Source organism: Oryx dammah, unplaced genomic scaffold (assembly GCF_014754425.2).
Source record: "Oryx dammah isolate SB20612 unplaced genomic scaffold, SCBI_Odam_1.1 HiC_scaffold_19, whole genome shotgun sequence".
NCBI lineage: Eukaryota > Metazoa > Chordata > Mammalia > Artiodactyla > Bovidae > Oryx > Oryx dammah.
The window spans coordinates 62,420,637-62,443,558 of record NW_024070203.1 but is presented as its reverse complement, the minus strand read 5'-3'; positions in this window follow the sequence as shown (position 1 = coordinate 62,443,558).

The window sequence follows — 22,922 nt, the reverse complement described above, 5'->3', positions numbered from 1 at the left end:
GTTCTCCTTCAGTTTGGATTCTGGAATGAAGACAGTAGAGGAGAGACAGACAGTTAAGGCTGACAAACAATATGATGAAGGTAAAACCCCTGTTTTCATAAACTTGACTTGTGTTTCTGTTATTCAATAATATTATATTCATATAAAACTATATTATTATAAAACACATATTAACCTTTTATTATGTGTTTTATATATATATATATATATTTACGTGTGTGTGTGTATATACACATATATACAAATAATAGAAATAAAGTGAAGTGAAAGTAGCTCCAGGTGTGTCTGACTCTTTGCAACCCTGTAGAGTATACAGTCCATGGAATTCTCCAGGCCAGAGTACTGGAGTGGGCAGACGTTCCCTTCTCCAGGGGATCTTCCCAACCCAGGGATTGAACCCAGGTCTCCCTCATTGCAGGCAGATCCTTTACCAGCTGAGCCACTGGGGAAGCCCCAATAGAAATAAAAGAATCCATAACATGTAATATTGTGTCTATCTTTGTATTTTTACCACCATAATTGTTCGACTGAGAAAAAATAGATTATATATCCATATAAGAACAAAGAGACACTTGGTAAGTGAGGAGCCCTTAAGAGAACATGTAGTTATTACCATTTCCTACCTTAGACAGGAGATAGCTATTTTAAGTTCTTTTGGTGAAAGAGAGAAAGAGTAATGAAATCTAAAAGCTAGCATTAAAAGTTTCTAGTTTGAATTTGTTTTTCAAAGGAGGTCTGGTTTATCCTTTAATTAAATACTGTGTAAAAAATTCTACACAACCTCGTCATAGAGTGAATTGAAAAAAGAAAAAGCAAAAACCTGAAAAGTTTCTGAATTTCAACAAAGCAAATGGCCAAATTTTTATATGTGTAAATATATTTAACTATCAGTTCAGTTCAGTTCAGTCGCTCAGTCGTGTCCGACTCTTTGAGACCCCATGAATCGCAGCACGCCAGGCCTCCCTGTCCATCACCAACTCCCGGGGTTCACTCAGACTCGAATCCATCGAGTCCGTGATGCCATCCAGCCATCTCATCCTCTGTTGTCCCCTTCTCCTCCTGCCCCCAATCCCTCCCAGCATCAAAGTCTTTTCCAATGAGTCAACTCTTTGCATGAAGTGGCCAAAATACTGGAGTTTCAGCTTCGGCATCATTCCTTGCAAAGAAATCCCAGGGCTGATCTCCTTCAGAATGGACTGGTTGGATCTCCTTGCAGTGCAAGGGACTCTCAAGAGTCTTCTCCAACACCACACTTCAAAAACATCAATTCTTTGGTGCTCAGCCTTCTTCACAGTCCATCTCTCACATCCATACATGACCACAGGAAAAACCATAGCCTTGACTAGATGGACCTTTGTTGGCAAAGTAATGTCTCTGCTTTTGAATATGCTATCTAGGTTGGTCATAACTTTTCTTCCAAGGAGTAAGCATCTTTTAATTTCATGGCTGCAATCACCATCTGCAGTGATTTTGGAGCCCCCCCTAAATAAAGTCTGCTGCTGTTTCCACTGTTTCCCCATCTATTTCCCATGAAGTGATGGGACCGGATGCCATGATATTTGTTTTCTTAATGTTGAGCTTTAGGCCAACTTTTTCACCCTCCTTTTTCACTTTCATCAAGAGGTTTTTTAGTTCCTCTTCACTTTCTGCCATAAGGGTGGTGTCATCTGCATATCTGAGGTTAGTCATATTTCTCCCGGCAGTCTTGATTCCAGCTTGTGTTTCTTCCAGTCCAGCGTTTCTCATGATGTATTCTGCATATAAGTTAAATAAGCAGGGTGACAATATATTTGAGTATAAAATAACCTAAATCAAATAGCTTAAGTGTAAATTATTTAGTGACTTCCTAACCACTTAATAACCATACTCAAAGGCTGAGAGGTAAATATGCATATTGTTATTTAGATCTTAGCATAACACTCACCTTCTTAGAAAGGCCTTCCATAACCACCTAATCTAAAATTTCCTTCCTCATTAATTGACACATCACACTATTCACATATTTATTTATCTTTTTAAAATCAATTTTACTGAGTTATAACACACATGTTGTACAGTTTATTCATTTATGCTCTAAAAAATCAATGCTTTTTAGTATATTTACATATATGTACTATCACCATCATAGCCAAATTTTGGAATATTTCATTACCTGCTAAAGAAACCCTATGTTCTTCAGTTTTAACTCCCCTATCCCCATCATCTTGGGGATAAAGAGAGAGTTTTACTTCTTCCTTTCCCATCTGGATGCCTTTTTTTCTTTTTCCTGCCAAATTTCCCTAGCTGTAGCATTTAGTACAATATTCATAAAAGTGGCAAGAGCAGACATCCTTATCCTTTACTTATTTTAGGAAAAATGGATCTATTTTTTCACCATTGAGTAAGATGTTATCTATGAGATTTTCATACATGTTCTTTCTCAAGTTAAGGAAGTTCCCTTTCTATTCTTAGTTTTGTTTAGTGTTTTTTTCATAAAAGGATTTTGGTTTATGACAAATGCTTTTTCAGTGTCTACTGAGACAATCATGCATTTTTTTCTTTTTAATTAAATTAATACTTTGCAGCTATTAAACCAAGCTAACATTCCTGGGACCAAGCACTTGGTAATGATATATAATTCTTTTTGTATGTTCATAAATTTACTTTGCTAGAATTTGGTCATGGATATTGTGTTCATATTCATAAAATATATTGTTTCCTGATTTTCTTTCTTTTTAAAATGTGGTAACATTTAACATGAGATTTACTTCTTAATGTAATTTTAAGTGCACAGTACTTTATTGTTAACCAAAAACACAATGTTTTACAATATATCTTTAAGATTCACTCATCTTGCATAACAAACCTTATACTCAGTGAACAGCAACCCATCATGTACACTTTCCCTAGCCCTGACAACTACTGTTCTACTCTCTGTTTCTATAAATTGGAACTTTAGATACTTCATATATGAAACATAGAACATTTGCCCTTCTATAACTGGCTTATTTTGTTAGCATAATGTCCTCCACACATTCATGCTGTCATATATGACAGTATTTACTTTTTTTTTTAAGACTGGAAAATATGCCATTGCATATGTGTGTATAAATATATAAATTTATATTCACATTTTATTATTCATTCATCTGTTGATGTGCACTTAGGTTGTTTCCATATCTTGGCTATTGTGAATAGTATTGCACTTAATATTGGAGTGCAGATGTCTCTTCTCAATCCCAATTTCAATTTTTAGAATACCCCAAATGGGATTGTTTGATCATATGGTAGTTACATTATTTAATTTTTTGGTGGAAATTCCAGGTTGTTTTCCATGGGAGCTGCACCATTTCCCATCCCATTTTCAGGGCTAACGTTGTTGTTCTGTCATCCAGTTGTGTCCAACTCTTTGCTATGCCATGGACTGCAGCACACTAGGCCTCTCTGTCCCTCACCATCTCCCAAAGTTTGCCCAAGTTTATGTCCATTGTATTGGTGATGCCATCCAGCCATCTCATCCTCGGATGCCTCACCACTTGTCTACTTTTTATTTTAATTTGTGATAAAAATCCTGACAAGTATGAGGTTATAACTTAATGTGGCTTTAATTTTCATTTCCCTGATGATTAGTGATGTGGAACATCTCTTCATATACCTGCTGACAATTTGCAACAGGTGAAATGTCTACTAAAGCCCTTAGCCCATTTTTAAATTGGGTTATATATATATGTTTTTAAGTTGTTTGCATTCCTTACACACTTTGGATATTAACTCTTTATCAAAAATATTTTTGCAAATTTTTTCTCCCATTCTGTAGATTGTCTTTTCATCATTTTGATGCTGTGTAGAGGCTTTTTAGTTTGATATAGTATTACTTGGTTATTTTTGCTCTTGCCATTTCTACTTTCAGTGTCATTTCCAAGAAATCACTGACAAGATAAATGTCCTTAAATTTTCCCTATCTTTTCTTCTAGGATTTCTGCAATTTAAGGTCTTATAATTAAGTTTTTACTCCATTTTTAAGTTGTTTTTGTGTATGGTGTAAGTAAGGGTCAAATTTCAATCTTTTGCATGTGGCTATTCAGTTTTCCCTGAACTGTGTTCTGAGAGAGTACCCTTTCCCAATTGTGTATACTTAATTCTCTTGCTGAAGATCAGGTGACTGCATATGTTTGAATATAATTCTGAGTTTTGAACTTGAGTTGAATATAATTCTGAATAAAATAAAATAAATATAATTTTGATTCTGTTGTATTAGTCTATGTGTCTATTTTTATGCCAGTACTATAGTGTTTCTTTTTATTACTGTACTTTTGTAATATATTTTGAAATTTAAAAAAAAGTGATGTTTCTTGCTTTGTTGTTTTTTAAGATTACTTTCATTACTTGAGGTCTTCTGTGAATTTTAGGATTATTTCCTCTATTTCAGCATGCTCATGTATTTATTCTGGCCTTTTTTCTCTATGTAGTTAGCTACAATATATAGTGATTTTGCTCATCTTGTTTAACATTGTGTTCTTAGTACCAAGTACAGTGCTAGGAAAATAGTGCGTTTCTCAAAAATACCTAGTGAATGGTATTGAGAGGAGGAAGGGAAACAAGAAAGGGAAGAAGGAAGGAAGAGAGAGAGGATCAATATACAGAAAGTCTCTGGTTAGCTTTGCTGGTAAAGATGAATATGATGATGAAGAAAATGGTGACAAAGGCAACAAACAGTGGTGAGTAAATCTTAAAAAGAGCTAGATATGATCATAAACTCTAGAATGCCAATGCTATATAACAAGTGATATTCTGATTCATGTGTATTGTTGGTTTAATTAATGCTTATTGAACACAATGTGGGGTTCCCTGGTGGCTCAGTGATAAAGAATCTGCCTGCCAATGCAGGAGATGCGGGTTTGATCCCTGGGTCAGGGAGATGCCCTGGAGAAGGAAATAGCAACCCTCTCCAGTATTCCTGCCCGGGAAATCCCATGGACAGAGGAGTCTCATGGGTTACAGTCCATGGGTCACAAGAGTAAGATATGATTAGCGACCAACCCACTCTTTTTCTTTAAAAGTAGCATTTAGTAAATTTGTCACTAGGCTAATTAGCCCATGTTTCTGAATTACTCAGTGTACTGCATGTGTGGTTTACTAGGCCTGATATTGTAAATTGTTTTAATCACGACTACTTTAATTTTTTTGACTGGCATATGATATTAAAGTTAAACATATTTTACAATATTTAAATTTGTTCTAAAACATCAAATGTTTGGCTAATTTTCTTATTCAAAACATCCCATTATGCTCTAATAGTAAAATGCGTGTTTTACATGTAATACTTAATTTTTAACATGTTTTTACTTTGATTCAAAATATATGAAAAATTCCTGAGATCATTCCTCTAGCATAATAAAAATTTCAGTTCAGTTCAGTTGCTCAGTTGGGTCTGACTCTTTGTGACCCCATGAATTGCAGCACACCAGGCCTCCCTGTCCATCACCAACTCCTGGAACCTACCCAAACTCATGTTCATTGAGTCGGTGATGCCATCCGACCATCTCATCCTCTGTCGTCCCCTTCTCCTCCTGCCCTCAATCTTTTCCAGCATCAGGGTCTTTTCGAATGAGTCAGCTCTTAGCATCAGGTGGACAAATTATTAGAGTTTCAGCTTCAGTCCTTCATCAGTCCTTCCAATGAATACCCAGGACTGATCTCCTTTAGGATGGACTGGTTGGATCTCCTTGCAGTCCAAGGGACTCTCAACAGTCTTCTCCAACACACAGTTCAAAAGCATCAATTCTTTGGCACTCAGCTTTCTTTATAGTCCAAATCTCACGTCCATTCATGAGTGAGTGAAGTCGCTCAGTTGTGTCTGACTCTTTGTGACCCCATGAACTGTAGCCTATCAGGCTCCTCCATCCATGGGATTTTCCAGGCAAGAGTGCTGGAGTGGATTGCCATTTCCTTCTCCAGGGAATCTTCCCGACCCAGGAATCGAACCCAGGTCTCCCGCATTGCAGGCAGACGCTTTACCGTCTGAGCCACCAGGGAAGGCCCATCCATACATAACTACTGGATAAATCATAGTTTTGACTAGACGGACCTTTGTTGGCAAAGTAATGTCTCTGCTTTTTAATATGCTGTCTAGGTTGGTCAATAAAAATTTAGGCATTTCTTTATTTCAAATAATGAATGTTTTATATAAGGCAAGACAACTTCAAAGCTTGTTGATTATATTTTAAAGCCATATCTTAATGGAATAACAAACACATGCAAAAAAAAAAAAGGTTCACAGTGAGTATAAACATAACCTCTTTAGAATAAATAGTTCAGTCTAAGACATAGATGTTTTATCAATGGCTGTAATTGGAAGAAAGGAGGTTTGCAACCACTCGAAATAAAATATAATGGCTTGTGTCAGAGTGACATGAAATATATTCTTTTTAAGAGCAGAGGGGGGAAAAAAAGAGCAGAGGGGGCAAAAGAATGAAAAACATGATGGACCTTGAATAACAGCTCAACAGTAATGCTGTATAATTGCTTTTCATCCTTTCTATCAGCAGTGAAGCTTTAAAACATTGATCAAAGATGATGACTATCACAAAGTGCTTAAAGTGCAGCACATTGTTAAATTTCCTCAGCTTCAGAAATAATTATAGCATGAGCAAGCATAAAAATGGTTCCCCCACCTTCACCCACCTTCTTCAAATGATTTTCCAGCCAAGGTAGATGGGATTAAAAGAAATCTGACATGAATGAGCTACATTAGAACATCAATGTCAAAAGATATATCAGAGGCACTTTGCCTCAAAAGAATAAAAATACCGTGAACGTTTCACATTAGTGCACAACAGAATTCAATCACCATTCTTACTGACAAACACAGTTTTGAAATAAAGGACACAAGACATACCCTATGCATAAGAAAGTGCAACACAGAATGAGAAGTGTTCATTGATGAGATAAGGATAGCTCTTGTCTGCTAAGACTTTACAGCTAAAGAAATGATGGAGAAAGAAGCTTTTAACCCATTTATGAGACTAATTAAAGGACTTCTTTCCAAAAATTTAGTAGTTTAGTAATTTATATTAACATCTTAAAATTATACTTTCATTAGAATTTAGCTATATTAATTCATTCATTTGAAAGTGTAAAAGTGTTAGTCACTCAGTCATGTCCCACTCTTTGCAACCCCATGGTCTGTAGGCCACCAGGCGCCTCTGCCCATGGGATTTCTTAGACAAGAATACCAGAATGGGTAGACATTCCCTTACCTGGGGGAGCTTCCCAACCCAGGGATCAAACCTGGGCCTCCTGCACTGCAGGCAGATACTTTGCCATCTGAGCTAATTCATTTAATACATATAAAATGAATGATTGAAGTCATAGTAAGGGCCAGGCATCCTGCAGAAAACAGGTGTGGTGCTGTTACAACAGCTGTACATGGGGCTCCTTGCCACACTCTTTCGACTCATCTGATTTCAGCACAGGCATTCAGGCTAGATAGTCACACCTCTCTGCCAGCTTCTTACACAAAGTGCTCACTTGGATGTCTCCACTACAGGATGTCACTCAGTTACAATGAGAGAAATTAGCAACTAAGGGGAATGAAGTGCCCTTCAATGGAGTCTTAACCAGAGGTATGAGGGATAGATGTTACATATCCAATGTTATCTGGAAGGAAAAATTAAGATCCATTCAGCATAGTTTCTCATATGATTCCCTGGGAGTGGATTTAGCTCTTGTTCACAACACTAACCAGATCATTAAGTGTTCAAGAACTGGCTTTGTTTTTTACCTGCCCAGTTTTCCCATTCTCTCCATCTTGTTACTCCATTCCCCCCACCCCCAACCCAATCTTACATGTTTCCAAGTGCTTGTTTCAGGACTTGCTCTCAGGAAGGAACCTAAACCAAAGCAGTTGACTCTCCAAGTAGCAGTGGAAAATAGTCTCTTTTGATGGGATTCTGAAATTGGTTCCCTCATAGTTCCCATGGCAATAAGAATCCTATTGATGGTGATAAATGGTAAATGAAATGCTGAAAACTCCTTGCTTTCTTGCTTGCTTTACCACTACCATCTTAGAGACTCAGTTGTGTAGAGCTGAATGAGAATCAGGTGGAGGGAAGCACACAGGTGTATGTAGTAGCTCTAACACTTGAATGTGAAGAGGGCAAGCCCTTTAAAAGGTTTGTGAGGGCAGCTTACGCTTTTCAGTTGTTCCAGAAGACTTGAGGTAGAAAAATGGTGGGCTCTGTTCAGCTGGTTATCAGCTAGAACATGCTAGACAATTAAGAAGGCTTCTTGCACTAGGTGTTACCTACAACTAGAGGACAGATAACACTGAAAAAACAGGTTTAGGATTTAATTGCAACTGTTGAACAATTCGGAGAAGGCAATGGCAACCCACTCCAGTACTCTTGCCTGGAAAACCCCATGGATGGAGGAGCCTGGTAGGCTGCAGTCCATGGGGTCGCGACGAGTCGGACATGACTGAGCAACTTCATTTTCGCTTTTCACTTTCATGCATTGGAGAAGAAAATGGCAGCCCACTCCAGTGTTCTTGCCTGGAGAATCCCAGGGATGGCAGAGCCTGGCGGGCTGCCATCTCCGGGGTCACACAGAGTTGGACACAACTGAAGTGACTTAGCAGCAGCAGTTGAACAATTACAAAATACATAGACCACTGAGCTTCTGGGGATTTCCTGACATGAGCGTTGTGATAGTGAAAAAGCAAGGCCCTGAGGATTCAGATGACTGGGAAAAATGGACCAGAGAATTTCCACCTCCAGACTTTCCTAATATCTCTGGACTTTAAGAGCAGTGTCTTCTGTTGACTGCGGACAATGTGAATAAGTTACCTGAGGTGAGTGCCTTGAAATATGTTTTTTTTTTTCACCCTAAGGTCATCTGCATCTTCAATATTTGACTCAAATCTGTAAATATTATCAACTTTCAGTGTAGTCCAAGAAAGGAAATATAGTCTCTTTTACTAGTAAGATATCAGGCAAGTTTCAAGACTGTGCTAATAGTTTAATACACACTAACAGAAACTCAAATATATCTAGGGGTGGATATGATAATATTTATTGGATAATATATACAATATATATTATATAGAATAATATAAGGCAGGAGAAGTATGGCTTTATTTACCTGAAGGCATATTTTAGTGACATAAAAACACATTTATTTAGTAACATAAAATACATTCTATGTGAACACTTGGAGCTGGTTTTAATATGATGCTGGAAGGACTATTTAAAGCTTGAATGCAGTAGTGGTTTACAATAAATGATGTGGCGATGTCAGAATTGCTTTAGCAAAGTTCTAAGGAAGAGGTCAAAGTAGTGGGCCTGAGAAAAGAGATTTATTACTTGAGACTGGAATTCTCTTAGCCTTTGTCTTTTAGAAGGCCCAGAGAACACCAAAGTGATATGCAGTGCAATAGAGAGGTATTGGAGAAAGTTAATGGCTGTTTTCTTTGGGCCAGAACTAACAGTGAGTGATGGTTCTGTATTTCTTGTCATGATAGAATCCCTGCCTAATAGAACACAGGTGATGACACTTAAAGGCAAGACACACATAATAGTAATAATGAAAATAAAGCATTATGGTAGGGTATCTTTACTCAAAGCAATCTGTGGCTATGGCTATAAGACAATAGTGGTCCAACATGGAAGAGAACTAGACAATAGAACAAGCCATCACTAGCCTTATTTAACCAGAATAAGTTGATACTGGTTGTCTCTATGGAAATTTGTGATCACTTGCTCAGTTTCCAGAGTTGAACCACTTTGACCCAAGTTCACTGATAAAAAGTAAGTCTAGACACTTGTGAGGAGGGATCCTGAAATGGTATTATTAATACATGTACATGATGTTAGTATTTCCCAAATACTTCTGTAAAGGGCTTGTGATTGTTTAAAAGAGTAATGGCTCCTTGGGGAAAGGAGAATTCCTTTGGATTGTTAAATATAGGATCTGATCGAACGCTGATATCAGTGGCACCTAAATGCAATCACCATATCTGTTTAAAGTTGGATCTTATAAAGACCAAGTACTCTCTAGAGTTCTAATCCAAGCCCATAAAATACACAGACACAATCTGTGGTTTTTATTGACTCTTAAGTATATTTGCGTTGGACATACTTAGCAGCTGGCATTACTTTACACATTGATTACCTGGACTTAGAACCATGATAGAAGAGGCCGTGAAATTACCTATTCCTGGCTGAACAAGTAAATCAGAGGCAATAAAAGACCTTGAGTAGAACTGCAGGTATTAATGTTGCTCTCAAAAACAGAAAGAAGATATAGTAGACTCTACCTCATTTCAATTTATCTCTTTGACCCCTTCAAAACTCAGATGAATTGCAGCTAATGACACTGTACTATGTAATCTTAGCAAGTGGTTGCCTCCATCACAGTCATTGTGCTTAATGTGGCAAATTTACCAGAAGGAATCAATATACAGCCTCTGGCACGCTGTATGCTTTATTGATTTAGAAAATATGTAAGTAAGAGAATCAAATGTAGTTAGCTGCTACATGAGAAGAACAGCAATAGCCTAGAGATGTCTACCACTATAGGAGAATTGAAGTGTGGGATGCTAAATTTGGGGAATTTGTGAATGCCATATGCAAATCCAATCTTACCATTTCTATGTGACATAACATTATATTGGAGACCCTAGTCAGCACAAATTGGAAAAAAAGTAGTTAAACAGCCTTTATTCACCGAAAATAAAATCATATACATGGAAGATCTAAGGAATCTACAGAAAGATCTGCAGAAAGTAGATTTAGCAAAGTCATTGGATACAGTAATATTTAGAAATCATTTATGTTTTTATATACTAGAAATACACAATTGGGTAATGAAATAAAAAAGCAATATCAATGGATAAAACATCAAAATATTGAATATATAAGAATACATTTAACAAAACATGTGAAGGACCAGTACAAAGAACAGTATAAAACTTTGCAAAGAGAAGTTAAGGAGAAAGTAGAGAGTGGAGTTATGCATGTGAATTCGTTAACACAATAATTTTAAGTTATTTTCTGCAATTAATCTTTACAGTTCAAAATTTCAATTAAAATAGGATTTTTTCAGCAAAATCGACAAGTTGGTACAAAATTTATACAAATATGCTTTGGACCTAGAGGAGCCAAAATGATTAGAAAAAATAACAAACTTTGTACTTACACTACCTTAATTTATGTCCCAACTCAAATGTTTGTCAACAGCTGAACTGATAAGCATTTAGGTGTATCAGTAAAAGGAAAGAAAATGTTAATAAAGAACAACAAATACTGATACAGCTGACAATGGCGATAAATCTCAGAAATATCCTTACATAAAGAAGTCAAATGCAAATTTGCACTACTGTATTCATTTAAATTAAGTGGTTGATATTTAAAATCTTAGAAAAAATAGAATATAAGGATAGAAAGGAAAAGAGTGGTTTCCTGGTGACTGATTAAAATGAGACACAAGAGAAATTTGGAGGAATGGAAATGCATACATGAGTATACATTTGTGATAATTCCTTGAGCTATATACTGAAATCACTGACTATTAGTCTATGTAAGTCATACATCAAAGTTTATTTATAATAAATGGTTTAACAAATGAAATTTTACAAAACTCAAGTAGGAAACAGAATCATTCATTAACTGGGTTTTGTGAAATAATGGAAAAAGTTGACAAATGGGTATTATGATACTTATGATACTTGAAATCCATTTGAAATATTAACTATTGTTAACCTTTCATCTGAAAATGTGATTTAGCACTTTCAATTTCCTTTTCCTACTATTGAAATCCCAAACCATCCAATCATGTTTTGTATAAAGACACACTCTCCCTTTTCCAGTGAATAATATTTTATAAAAATAGAAATAAATACAGTGAATTAGAATAAAGGATGACTCAACTTTTAGTTATATATATTCTTAAATTTGTTAGGCAACTTAATGGCTACTTAAGTTACAACTTATGTAACTTAAACATGATGAATTCAAATAACTTACATTAATTTATTCTTTATACAATATATGAAGTTAATCATTAGATGGTGCAAACCAGAGTGTAGGCAAATATGTGTCAGAGTGTAGGCAAATATGTGTCAGAGTATGAAAACTTAACAAAATTCTAAAGCTTGCAAATTGAATGAGATATTATTAAAGTGTACCTATAAAGATAAAACATAATACATTATATTGTACCTTACATAAAGAAAAGTTGTTGAAATCATAGCATAGGATTGTCAGAATGCAATATAGAACAAGTATTGACAATTAGATTATCTCCTCCAGCAAAACATGAAACTAGTTAGAGCTCACCTTTATCTATTCCACAACAATCAGATGGACCAGGAAAATCAACTGATGGACTGCTTATTGCCATGCCTTTAGAGTTTGTCTGGAACTTGCTTGTTTCCTAAATGTTAGTTCAGTTTGGTGTTCTTCCAATAAGTCCTTTTTTTGGCTTAAACTGTTTTCTGGCAGGTGCACTTGCACATCTCTTTACTAGATTACAGAATATTTAGGAAGCAGAAAACACAATTATATTTATCAGCTTATTCCCAATGATACAGTATAGGCTTAGTGGCTAATGCATGGCTTAAACTCAATAAATATTTGATGGATATACACATAAACAAATATAAGGACAGTATACATAGTATATTTTTGTGAAACGGTAAACTGTACTGTGTAGTTGTATTGTGAATACATTAAAAGGAATAATGAGATATAAAAATTGGAATTGTTGGTAATAATCACTGTGTAGACTGATTTAAAAAGCCAGATTGAGTTTGTGTTTGATTTGTTGGCAAGGTAATAATAATTAATTACTATTTTAAAATAAATACATGAGAAGTAGTATATAGTATAAATTTGAGAGATATTTTTATGGGGAAAATGACAGCTTTGGTTTTGGTTACTGTTTTTCAATTAGTTGTCTCAACATGCTGTTGAGGATGATACATTTGTTAAAAAGATAAAGAGGCAAGAGCTGAACTAACACACTTGGAAATATATAGTCGAAATTGAGTTTATTGTTTGGAATTAGCAACAAGGAAATCATAGAATATTTATGGGTTTTCCATTGTCTGTATATAACAAGGAAAAAATCTATTGCTTTTGATGAGAAGTAAAAAGAAACAGAACTACTAAGTGTAATTCTGAATTAGGTGTTCGATCATATCACTCCTTCAATACATAGTATTTAGTGTTTTACCAACAAATGCATAATTAAATTCTATTGTCATGACATTGGAAACTCATTTCCTTAAATTCTCACACACTCACCTATTTCTCAGTCTTACAAAACCCATGAGCTTCTAGCAATCAACTTTTTCAGTTTTCTTAAACTGTTTTGATAGATGGGCCTACTCAGACTCATTATTTCGTGAGTTTCCTGTTCAATTTCATCTAGAATGTTCAGTGTATGAGGATAGACTTGTTCACAATATTTCCTTGCTATTCTTTAATGGTTGTGGGACCAGTAGTGATGTTCTCTTTTTTGTTTCTGATATTTTAAATTCCCCCTGACTTTTGAATTATTTAGGGATTGTTGATACTTAGGCATTTTACAATTTTGTTAATGATTTCTAGTTTAAATCTATTTAGTCTGAGAACAAATTTTATGTGGTTTCTTTTTTTTTTTTTTCCATTTCTTGGATTTTACTTCCTGCTTGCACTGAGCATAGATTTCAGTCAAAAGTTGTCTGTTCTATTCATGCCCTTCCTTGGCCACAGGTTTGACTTTCTAAAGTCTTTAGTATATACAGGCACTTTTGGATGCCTTAATGCCCTAAAGAAACTCTCTCCTAAGCTTTTCCTCCCAGGCTGCAGGCTCTCTCTTGTACGTCACAACTGTCTTCTTTCTCCCCAGGTAACCTTGGACATTTTGCTTGCCTAATAATGTTTTTGAACAATTTTGCTACTTTTCCACCCTGCTGAGTTCCAAATTAGGAAAGACAGAGATGTGTTTCTTGTCTCATTCTTGAGGCTATTTCCCAGACAATTTAGAGGAGACAAACCCAATAATCTATAAAAAGGTCTGCTTTGCTCCCTCTAGAACCAGTTACTAGGGTCACATAGTTACTAGGCAACACAAACTGTTTAAGATTTCTGCCAAACCATGTAGAGGTAACGAACATGGAAAAGTTAAAAATACCACAAAATTTTCCTACCATTTTTAAGTTACATATTTTTTGAATCATCGTGTGCATGGTTACTGTAAAGCCTTGACTGTTTTCCAGAGTTTTGAATAAATTGGTTCATTTAAAGTGACTATTGATATGTTTGGAGTAGAATCTACAATTTCTTTAGTTATTTTCTATTTCATTTGTTCTTTAGCATATATATATATATGATGCCTCCATCTAATCTAATTTTCTATAGTTTATAATTCAGTTTTAATTCTGTTTTGAAAAATTCTAAGTTTTAGTGCTTGCCTTAAGGTTAATAATATGCATCTCAAAATATTCTCATTATATTTACAAAATGCTGTGTTATTTCATGTGTAGTGTAAAGACTTTCTAATGTACTTTCCCAATTCCTTCCTCTTATTCCTGTTACCATTATTATTATACATTTCATTTATAAATGTTATAAAAACAGTGCACTGTTACTATCTTATGATTTAAACAACTATATCTGGATAACTTAAGAAAAATGCTTTATTTATTACTATTTCTAACTTTGTAGATCTGAGTTTCTAATCTGTGTCTTATTACTTCCTTATCATTTATTGTATCAACTGGAGATCAATTTTTAATTTTTGTCTGAGAAAGTATTTGTTCTTTCTTTTGTTAAGTATATTTTCTTCTGAAATGAGTTATAATTCAATTACACTAAACTGCACACATTTAAAGTGTGCAATTTGATTGTTTTATGTATGTTGGTACTTATGAAAACATCACCACATTCTTAGGTTTCTTAATTTTATAGTTTTCATTTCTCTCTTTTGCATTTTTTTTTCACTTTATTTGTAGAAGAAATCAAGTGGTTTATTTGCAGTTTCTCACATTTTGTCTTTTGCTAACTACAGGTGCTGTTGTGGTAGTTAACATATGGCTTTTTTTTTTTTGTAGTCCCTTAAATTGGTACTTGAAACTAGATGTTGTGTTGGATTCAGTCTTAACTTTTTTGAGGAAGTGGACAAGGCCACTACATAGATGGATTGTCCTCTTCTAATAGTAGTTTATGTAGTGAGGTTTCGCCAAGTGTTGACATTCTCTATATCTGATCAATGTTTATTCTAAGCATATATTTCTGGAAGAATAAAATTTTTATTTCAGAAGAATAAAATTATTATTTCAGGATTTTTTTAGTTGTCACCCCATTTTCTACTGGTTTCCTTAGTTTTTGATGAGGGGGTCTGTTGTAATTTTTGGCCTTTTTTTTTTTTTGTCTATAAGAAATGTGTCCATTTTTCCTCTTATGATTTTCAAGATTTTCTCTTTGTGCTTTTCAGTAGTTGAAATATAAGACATCTGTGCATTCTCATTGTCCCATTTTATATAAGGGACTTGAACATTTGAAGATTTTGATATCCAGGGACATGCTGTAACCATACCTTGTGGACAGTGGGGGGGTGACAGTATACATAGATGCTTTTTTAGTTTTGCTTGGCTGTGTGTGTATATTTTATAATATTTGGATCTGTGTTTTTTGTACCTGGAACAAATTTTGAAAAAATTCACATTCTTTTTCAAATATGTATTTTGCCCTGTTGTCTTTCTTCAATTAAATGTATATTTGATATTTTCATATTATTCCACAACTGTTAGATGCTCTGGATTGCTTTTATGTTTTTCACTTTTCAACTCAGTTTGGGTAATATCTATTGACTTCAAGTTCTCTGATTTTTTTTTTTCCTTGTCTATCATCTACTGATTCTTCATCTCATCTTTGTTACTGTGTTTTCTTTAATTCTAGCATTTCCATTTGATTTTTTTTCTCATAACTTTTCTTTCTCTGATGAAACTACTTATCTGATCATGTTATCCACTTTTCCCCCCCCAAAAGCTTTAATATGTCAAACATATTTACATAAAATTTACTATTGAATAGTTGCACTTCCCAGGTGGCACAGTGGTAAACAATCTACCTGCTAATACAGCAGACACAAGAGATGCAGGTTTGATCCCTGGGTGAGGAAGATCCCCTGGAATAGGAAATGGCAAAACACACTCCAGTATTCTTGCCTGGAAAATTCCACAGACAGAGGATCCTGGCAGGGTTCAGCCCATGGGGTCTCAAAGAGTTGGACATGACTGAACAACATGCATGTCTAATAGTTACAACATCTTTATAATAGTTGAAGCTAGCTCCAGTGATTACTTTGTTCCTTGAGACTGTTAAATCTTTTTGCATCTTTGTTGAAAGTTGGGCGTGTTGTGTAGGATGCTAGATACTGAGATAGATGATTTTTAAAAGTTATCTCATCAAAGTCTTCATTGTGTGGGTTTATGTTAATCTAGTCAGGTGCTGGGCTGATTTTGAACTTCTTACTTCTAAAGTGCACCAAAGACTTCAAGTGATAAGTTTTTTAGTGGCAACTTGTTTTTAAGGAGTAGTCTAAATTTGCTAGAGAATTTTTCTGAGGTCTGATGTTGTTTGGCTTTAGGTCTGTCAATCTGCTTGATTTAGAGTGTTTTGTGAACCTTAGGGAAATGTCTGTCTTTTGTTTCCCCAGTTGTGCTATACTATTATTTGTACTTGATTCTTTTAGCATGACAGAAGGAGACACAATGGGGTGTTATTTGATTGTACTGATTAAGCCTCCATCTTAGGCAGGCACTGTGAACTTGATTCTTGGAAATGTGGTGTTTACAGATATTGCCACCTCTGTCTAAATGTAACATTAAGCGTAGCATGTATTCCTGCCCGTTCCTGATGTGTAGTTTTGTTTTTGTCTTCTATGTCCACTTTCCCAGAAGCAGTTTTTAACTCCTCTTGCAGGCTAAGGGTTTTGTAACAAAGGGAAGATAAGATGAGTCTGGGTAAGGGGTCAGCAGTGTCTGCTGCTATGGAAACTGTCAGGATATTTTTTTTTTTTTGACCTTGCTGGAGTCTGCTAGGGTTCCAGAAGGAAAAGCCCACAAAAGGGCATCATCTTAATATGTCTGCATCACATATGGGCTTTACCATCTCAAGCTAGCCCACACTAGAGCCTTAGCAATTTAAGAATCACTAAGCTGACTCATCTTACTGGTTTATATGGCATTTGGCAACTTCTATTCCAGGTACTGTTCATGGGGTTCTCAAGGCAAGAATACTGAAGTGATTTGCCATTCCCTTCTCCAGTGGACCACATTGCTCAACATTCAGAAAATGAAGATCATGGCATTTGGTCCCATCACTTCATGGGAAATAGATGGGGAAACAGTGGAAACAGTATCAGACTTTATTTTGGGGGGCTCCAAAATCACTGCAGATGGTGACTGCAGCCATGAAATTAAAAGATGCTTACTCCTTGGAAGGAAAGTTATGATCAACCTACATAGCATATTCAAAAGCAGAGACATTCCTTTGCCAACTAAGGTCGGTCTAGTCAAGGCTATGGTTTTTCCAGTGGTCATGTATGGATGTGAGAGATGGACTGTGAAGATGGCTGAGCGCCAAAGAATTGATTCTTTTGAACTGTCGTGTTGGAGAAGATTATTGAAAGTCCATTAGAATGCAAGGATATCCAACCAGTCCATTCTGAAGGAGATCAGCCCAGGGATTTTTTTGGAGGGAATGATGCTAAAGCTGAAACTCCAGTACTTTGGCCACCTCATGTGAAGAGTTGACTCATTGGAAAAGACTCTGATGCTGGGAGGGATTGGGGGCAGGAGGAGAAGGGGACAACAGAAGATGAGATGGCTGAATGGCATCACTGACTCAATGGACGTGAGTCTGAGTGAACTCCAGGAGTTGGTGATGGACAGGGAGGCCTGGCGTGCTGCGATTCATGGGGTTGCAAAGAGTCGGACACGACTGAACGACTGACTGAACTGAACTGATTCTAGGTAAGCAAAAGCCTAAATCCAGTTTCTCTCTTCTGTTACCTGTTTCTCTTTAGATTTGGAGTTAGTTGTTTGCCTTGTAATTTCAATTTCCTCATGTAAATTAGTTGTGCCTCAGTTGTTATTCCTATGAGTGTAGAAATGCTACTCTCCAGCTCTCAATATCTCAAACTAAAATTATCCTATGGAACTATTTTGAACGTAAATTTTATAGGAAGCTGTATGTAGAGTTGAAAATGCTTATATTTTAGAATTCACATAGTTGATTCATGTAACCAACTCTTCCTTTACATGTACCATTATCTCTGTATAGATAATGACCTCTGATAAACACCAGGAAGAAACTGATACTAAGCTTGTAGAGCTAATATGAGACTTAAATGACTATGAGGAATATGAAAAGTCTAGGGCAAATAAAGCACTTATTAAATATTTTGTTATTTTGTTTAATTATTAAGTTTTATTGGAGTGTAGTTGACTTGAAATATTGTGTTAGTTTCAGGTGTACAGAACAGTAATTCAGTTATACATAAACATATATCCATTCTTTTTCAGATTCCTTTCCCACATACAGAATATTGAGTAGAATTCCATGTGTTACAGAGTAGGTCATTGTTGTATATCTATTTTATGTATGAAAGTGAGAGTGAAGTCGCTCAGTCGTGTCCGACTCTTTGTGACCCATGGACTGTAGCCCACCACGCTACCCCATCCATGGGATTCTCCAAGCAAGAATACTGGAGTGGGAGCATGTATATCAATCACAAACTTCCAGTTTATCACCCCCAACACACACACACATTTCTCTTTTGGTAACAAGTTTGTTTTAGAAATCTAAGTAGATTTTCTATTTTGTAAATAAGTTTATTAATACCATTTAAAGAATTAGATTCCACATGTAAGTAATATCATACAGTGTTAGTCTTTGTCTGACTTACTTCACTGAGTATGATAATCTCTAGGGCCATCCAATTGCTGCAGATAACATTTTATTCTTTTTTTTTTTTTTTATGGTGAGTAGTATTCCATTGTATATATGTACCACATCTTGTTTATCCATTCCTTCATTGGTGGACATCCGGGTTCCTTCTGTGTCTTGGCTGTTATAAATAGCACTGAGGTGAACATTGGGGTGCATGTATCTTTTCAAATTATGTTTTTTTCTGGGTGTGTACCCAGAGTGATATTGCTAGATCATATGGTAGTTCTATTAGTTTCTTTCTCTTGCTATGTCAAAATTTAAACTTCCAATTACTTGTTTCTGTGTGCCCTGATGAAATACTGAATTTTCTGAGAGTAAGATTCTTGTTTATTTAGATTAACATCAACTCCTTACTTAGAGCTTGAAACATATTTTTTCCAGAAAAAAAAAAAGTTCTATTCATCCAGATTTGTCTAAAGGTAAGTAGTCCTGGTGCTTAGAAAAAGGTTTACCAGATGTATCTTAGGTATTAAAAGCTTCTACAAAAGGACTATAAAATTAAATGGTCAGGAAAATCATGCCCAAAGGGGTGAACCATCTCTCAGAAGCAATACTTCCTAACTGCAGACCTGTTGGTAATGATGAGTAGACAACACAGGTTTTGCTGTAAGATAACCATGATTTTGATCTTGATCTCTCTAAGCTGTACGAATGGATCCTTATTAGTTAGCCTCTGTATGGTTTTGATTTCTCTTGTCAGTAGCTCACAGAAACTGTATGCAGGACAGCAAAAAAGACACAGATGTGTATAGCGGACTTTTGGACTCAGAGGGAGAGGGAGAGGGTGAGATGATTTGGGAGAATGGCATTGAAACATGTATAATATCATGTAAGAATCGAATCGCCAGTCTATGTCCGATGCAGGATACGGCACGCTTGGGGCTGGTAAACGGGGATGCCCCAGAGAGATGTTGTGGGGAGGGGCGCGGGAGGGGGGTTCATGTTTGGGAACACATGTACACCCGTGGTTGATTCATGTCAATGTATGGCAAAACCAATACAGAATTGTAAAGTAAAATAAAAATTAAAAATTAAAAAAAAAGAAAATAACTTATGGAAAGTTTTTGGCACATAGTAATGCTTAATAAATATGTCATTCTTCACTTTTACTTGAAATCTCATTCTGAGGGAATCATGTTCTTTAAGTAGAAAGGACTTTTCATGATTTTTTAAAAGTGATCTATGTATAAAAGAAACTCTATTTTCAGAATGTAGGAAAAGATACATGTGTTGCCTCATAGAAATTTGGTTCTGTGGAGAATGTGAATTCTTTTAAAATCATGTTTCCTATGCTGGGCTTCCCTTGTGGCTCAGCTGGTAAAGAATCCTCTTGCAATGTAGGAAACCTGGGTTCAATCCCTGGGTTGAGAAGATCTCCTGGAGAAGGGAAAGGCTAAGCACTCCAGTATTCTGGCCTGGAGAATTACATGGACTGTGTAGTCCATGGGGTCACAAAGAGTTGGACATGACTGAGCGACTTTTACTCACACTTCCTATGCTGATAGTCAGAATGCTAATATAGTTATGCTGAAAAATGTGTAACTGTCAATTTTGAAGACATATGTCCATGTCCTATCTGTAAATTTCAAATAAAAATAAATGTTAGACTTAATATACAATAGCTGAAACTCTGTACTAAATGGTCTCTCCAGGTTCACTAGTTAAAGGTTTGCTGTTTAAAAAATGTGGAAAAAATGTCAAAAGATATACTTTTTAAAAATGGGAGGGGAATAGGAAAGACGAAATTTTCTGATATTGTGGAATATTTATAGCCACAGACTATAAAGAGACTCCAGAGAATATTATGCTGCTTTACTCTATGCCACCAGAAAGAAAAAAATATTAGCATTTCTGAGGCAAATGTATTTCTATTATGTAATAAAAGATACTAATTTTTCCAATGTCTTTCAGTTAAGATATTATTAAAATTTTTGTTGTTTTAGGTTGATAATACACTTCTTTTTGGATCTTTCACAGTGTTTTCTCATCATTAAAATATTTCATTTCTTTAGATATATCATAAATTCCAAAATTTTATTTTGGTGTTATATTCAAAATAATTTATTAAAACTTCTTTAAAAAAAAAAAAAACTTGTTAGTCATGCTTTCTGAACTTCTAGTTCCTTAACAGTGTTTTTTATGTATGGTGAACCATTTACATTTGAAAAATAAATAAAAACAAATTTATCTATCTAGACAAGAAGAAAATTTATAGTGAATGTTAATTGCTTAAATATTTATAGATGGCAGATTGCTCTCTCTTTTACTCTAGGTAATTCTTACAACATTTCTGGAGGTAGAAAAATAACTTAAAATATTACATGATTGAAAAATGAAAGAACCATAACTCATTCTGGGGGTGGATTCAGATCAAAAATTACACACTAAATATATCTGTTATACCTCCCATAACCCCTTCCATTTTTTTGGTGTCATTTTTAAGTTTACAATTTAATCAACCTTGCATAGATGACAGATATTTTACTATTGACTCAACTTTGATATTCAAAGTTTTAATCACTATAGTTTTTCTTTGCTGCTATCATTGCTACATATTCTTGCATATTATTATTTTATTCCCAACTCATCAAGGTAATATAAATAAAAAATCTGATCTCTGAAATATTTGAACAAAATTTTGTTGATAAAGCTTTTGGTTTTTATTAAACACTGATTCATATAAACATGAATCATTATGTTACCAACTTTAACAAGGAATTCTAGGTATACAAAATCCTTTAGCTAGTTTTGTATACAAAATTTGTATTTTATAATTTGCAGCCCATAAATCTGGACTTTCCTTCCCACTTCCCCCCAGCTTCTTCCCTTCCTTCATCTTTTTACTTTTATGTCAAACAGCACAATTTTTATGATTTTATGAAATATAACTTGTCTAGAATAGGTACCTCATGCACAAATCACATGTCACATCAGTGGAGGATATGGAGTTTTATCTGTAATGAGAAATAAATTCTGTGAGAAGAAAGTTGTAGTAAGTGAAAAATTTTACATCTTATACAAATACTCCTTTTGAAAGGTATTTTTCCATTTACTCTAACCATTGCTGAAATTAAAATTTAATTAATTTTTTACTTCCTTGGAAAATAATGAAGTAGGGCTGACGATTTCTTTCACAAAGCTTCAAACAAGGACACTTATGACAGTTAAAGAACCAGTATAGAATGCAACCACACCAGTGCCTCTTACAAAACCCCATCTCCTTCTCTATTCTGTTTTTCTATAGGCTTACAAGAAAATATGTGATTTTATTTTAATTGATAGTAAGGATACCATACACTTTGTTAGGTTTCTAGAAGGTCTGTAATTTTACTTTGTGTTATTATTTGTAACTCTATCATAGGTTTATCTTAAAAGATATGTCCCTTCTCTATTTTACTCATGAGTGCATTGTTCTCATTCTCAGAAATGAGTCTTTAAAAGAAACATATGTTCAACATTTCTTTTGCTTAAGAATGACAGTTAAATATCCAAAGGCGGAAAGAGTGGATCACAGTAGAGAGGAAATAGAGATGGATGTATGTACTTAGTTGTTGTATAAGAGGTTCAGCCATGAAATTTTCTGGAAAGCTTTCAAGGATAGAAAGTCTAAAGAGGAGTTAATTAAAATGAATGTAAGCTTCACTGCCTAATTGTGATCATTTTCCTCCTGTACCTACTTGATCTCACGTTAATCCTCACAGTCTAAATATGAAATAATGGCCAGCTTTAGCAATTACTTTGCCAAAGGTAATCCATCAATGACACTTAGAGAAACCAAGGGATCGAGAAGGATTTTGTTTTTGTAAAATAGAGATTGCTTTTTTACTTTTTAACCTTAAGCATAAACTGAACATTGACCCAACTTATTTTCAAGTTGGGAGATGAGTTTTCATATCCCTGTGGTGTTACCCTTGGTACATTTGAACACCTGAATAATTGCTCCAT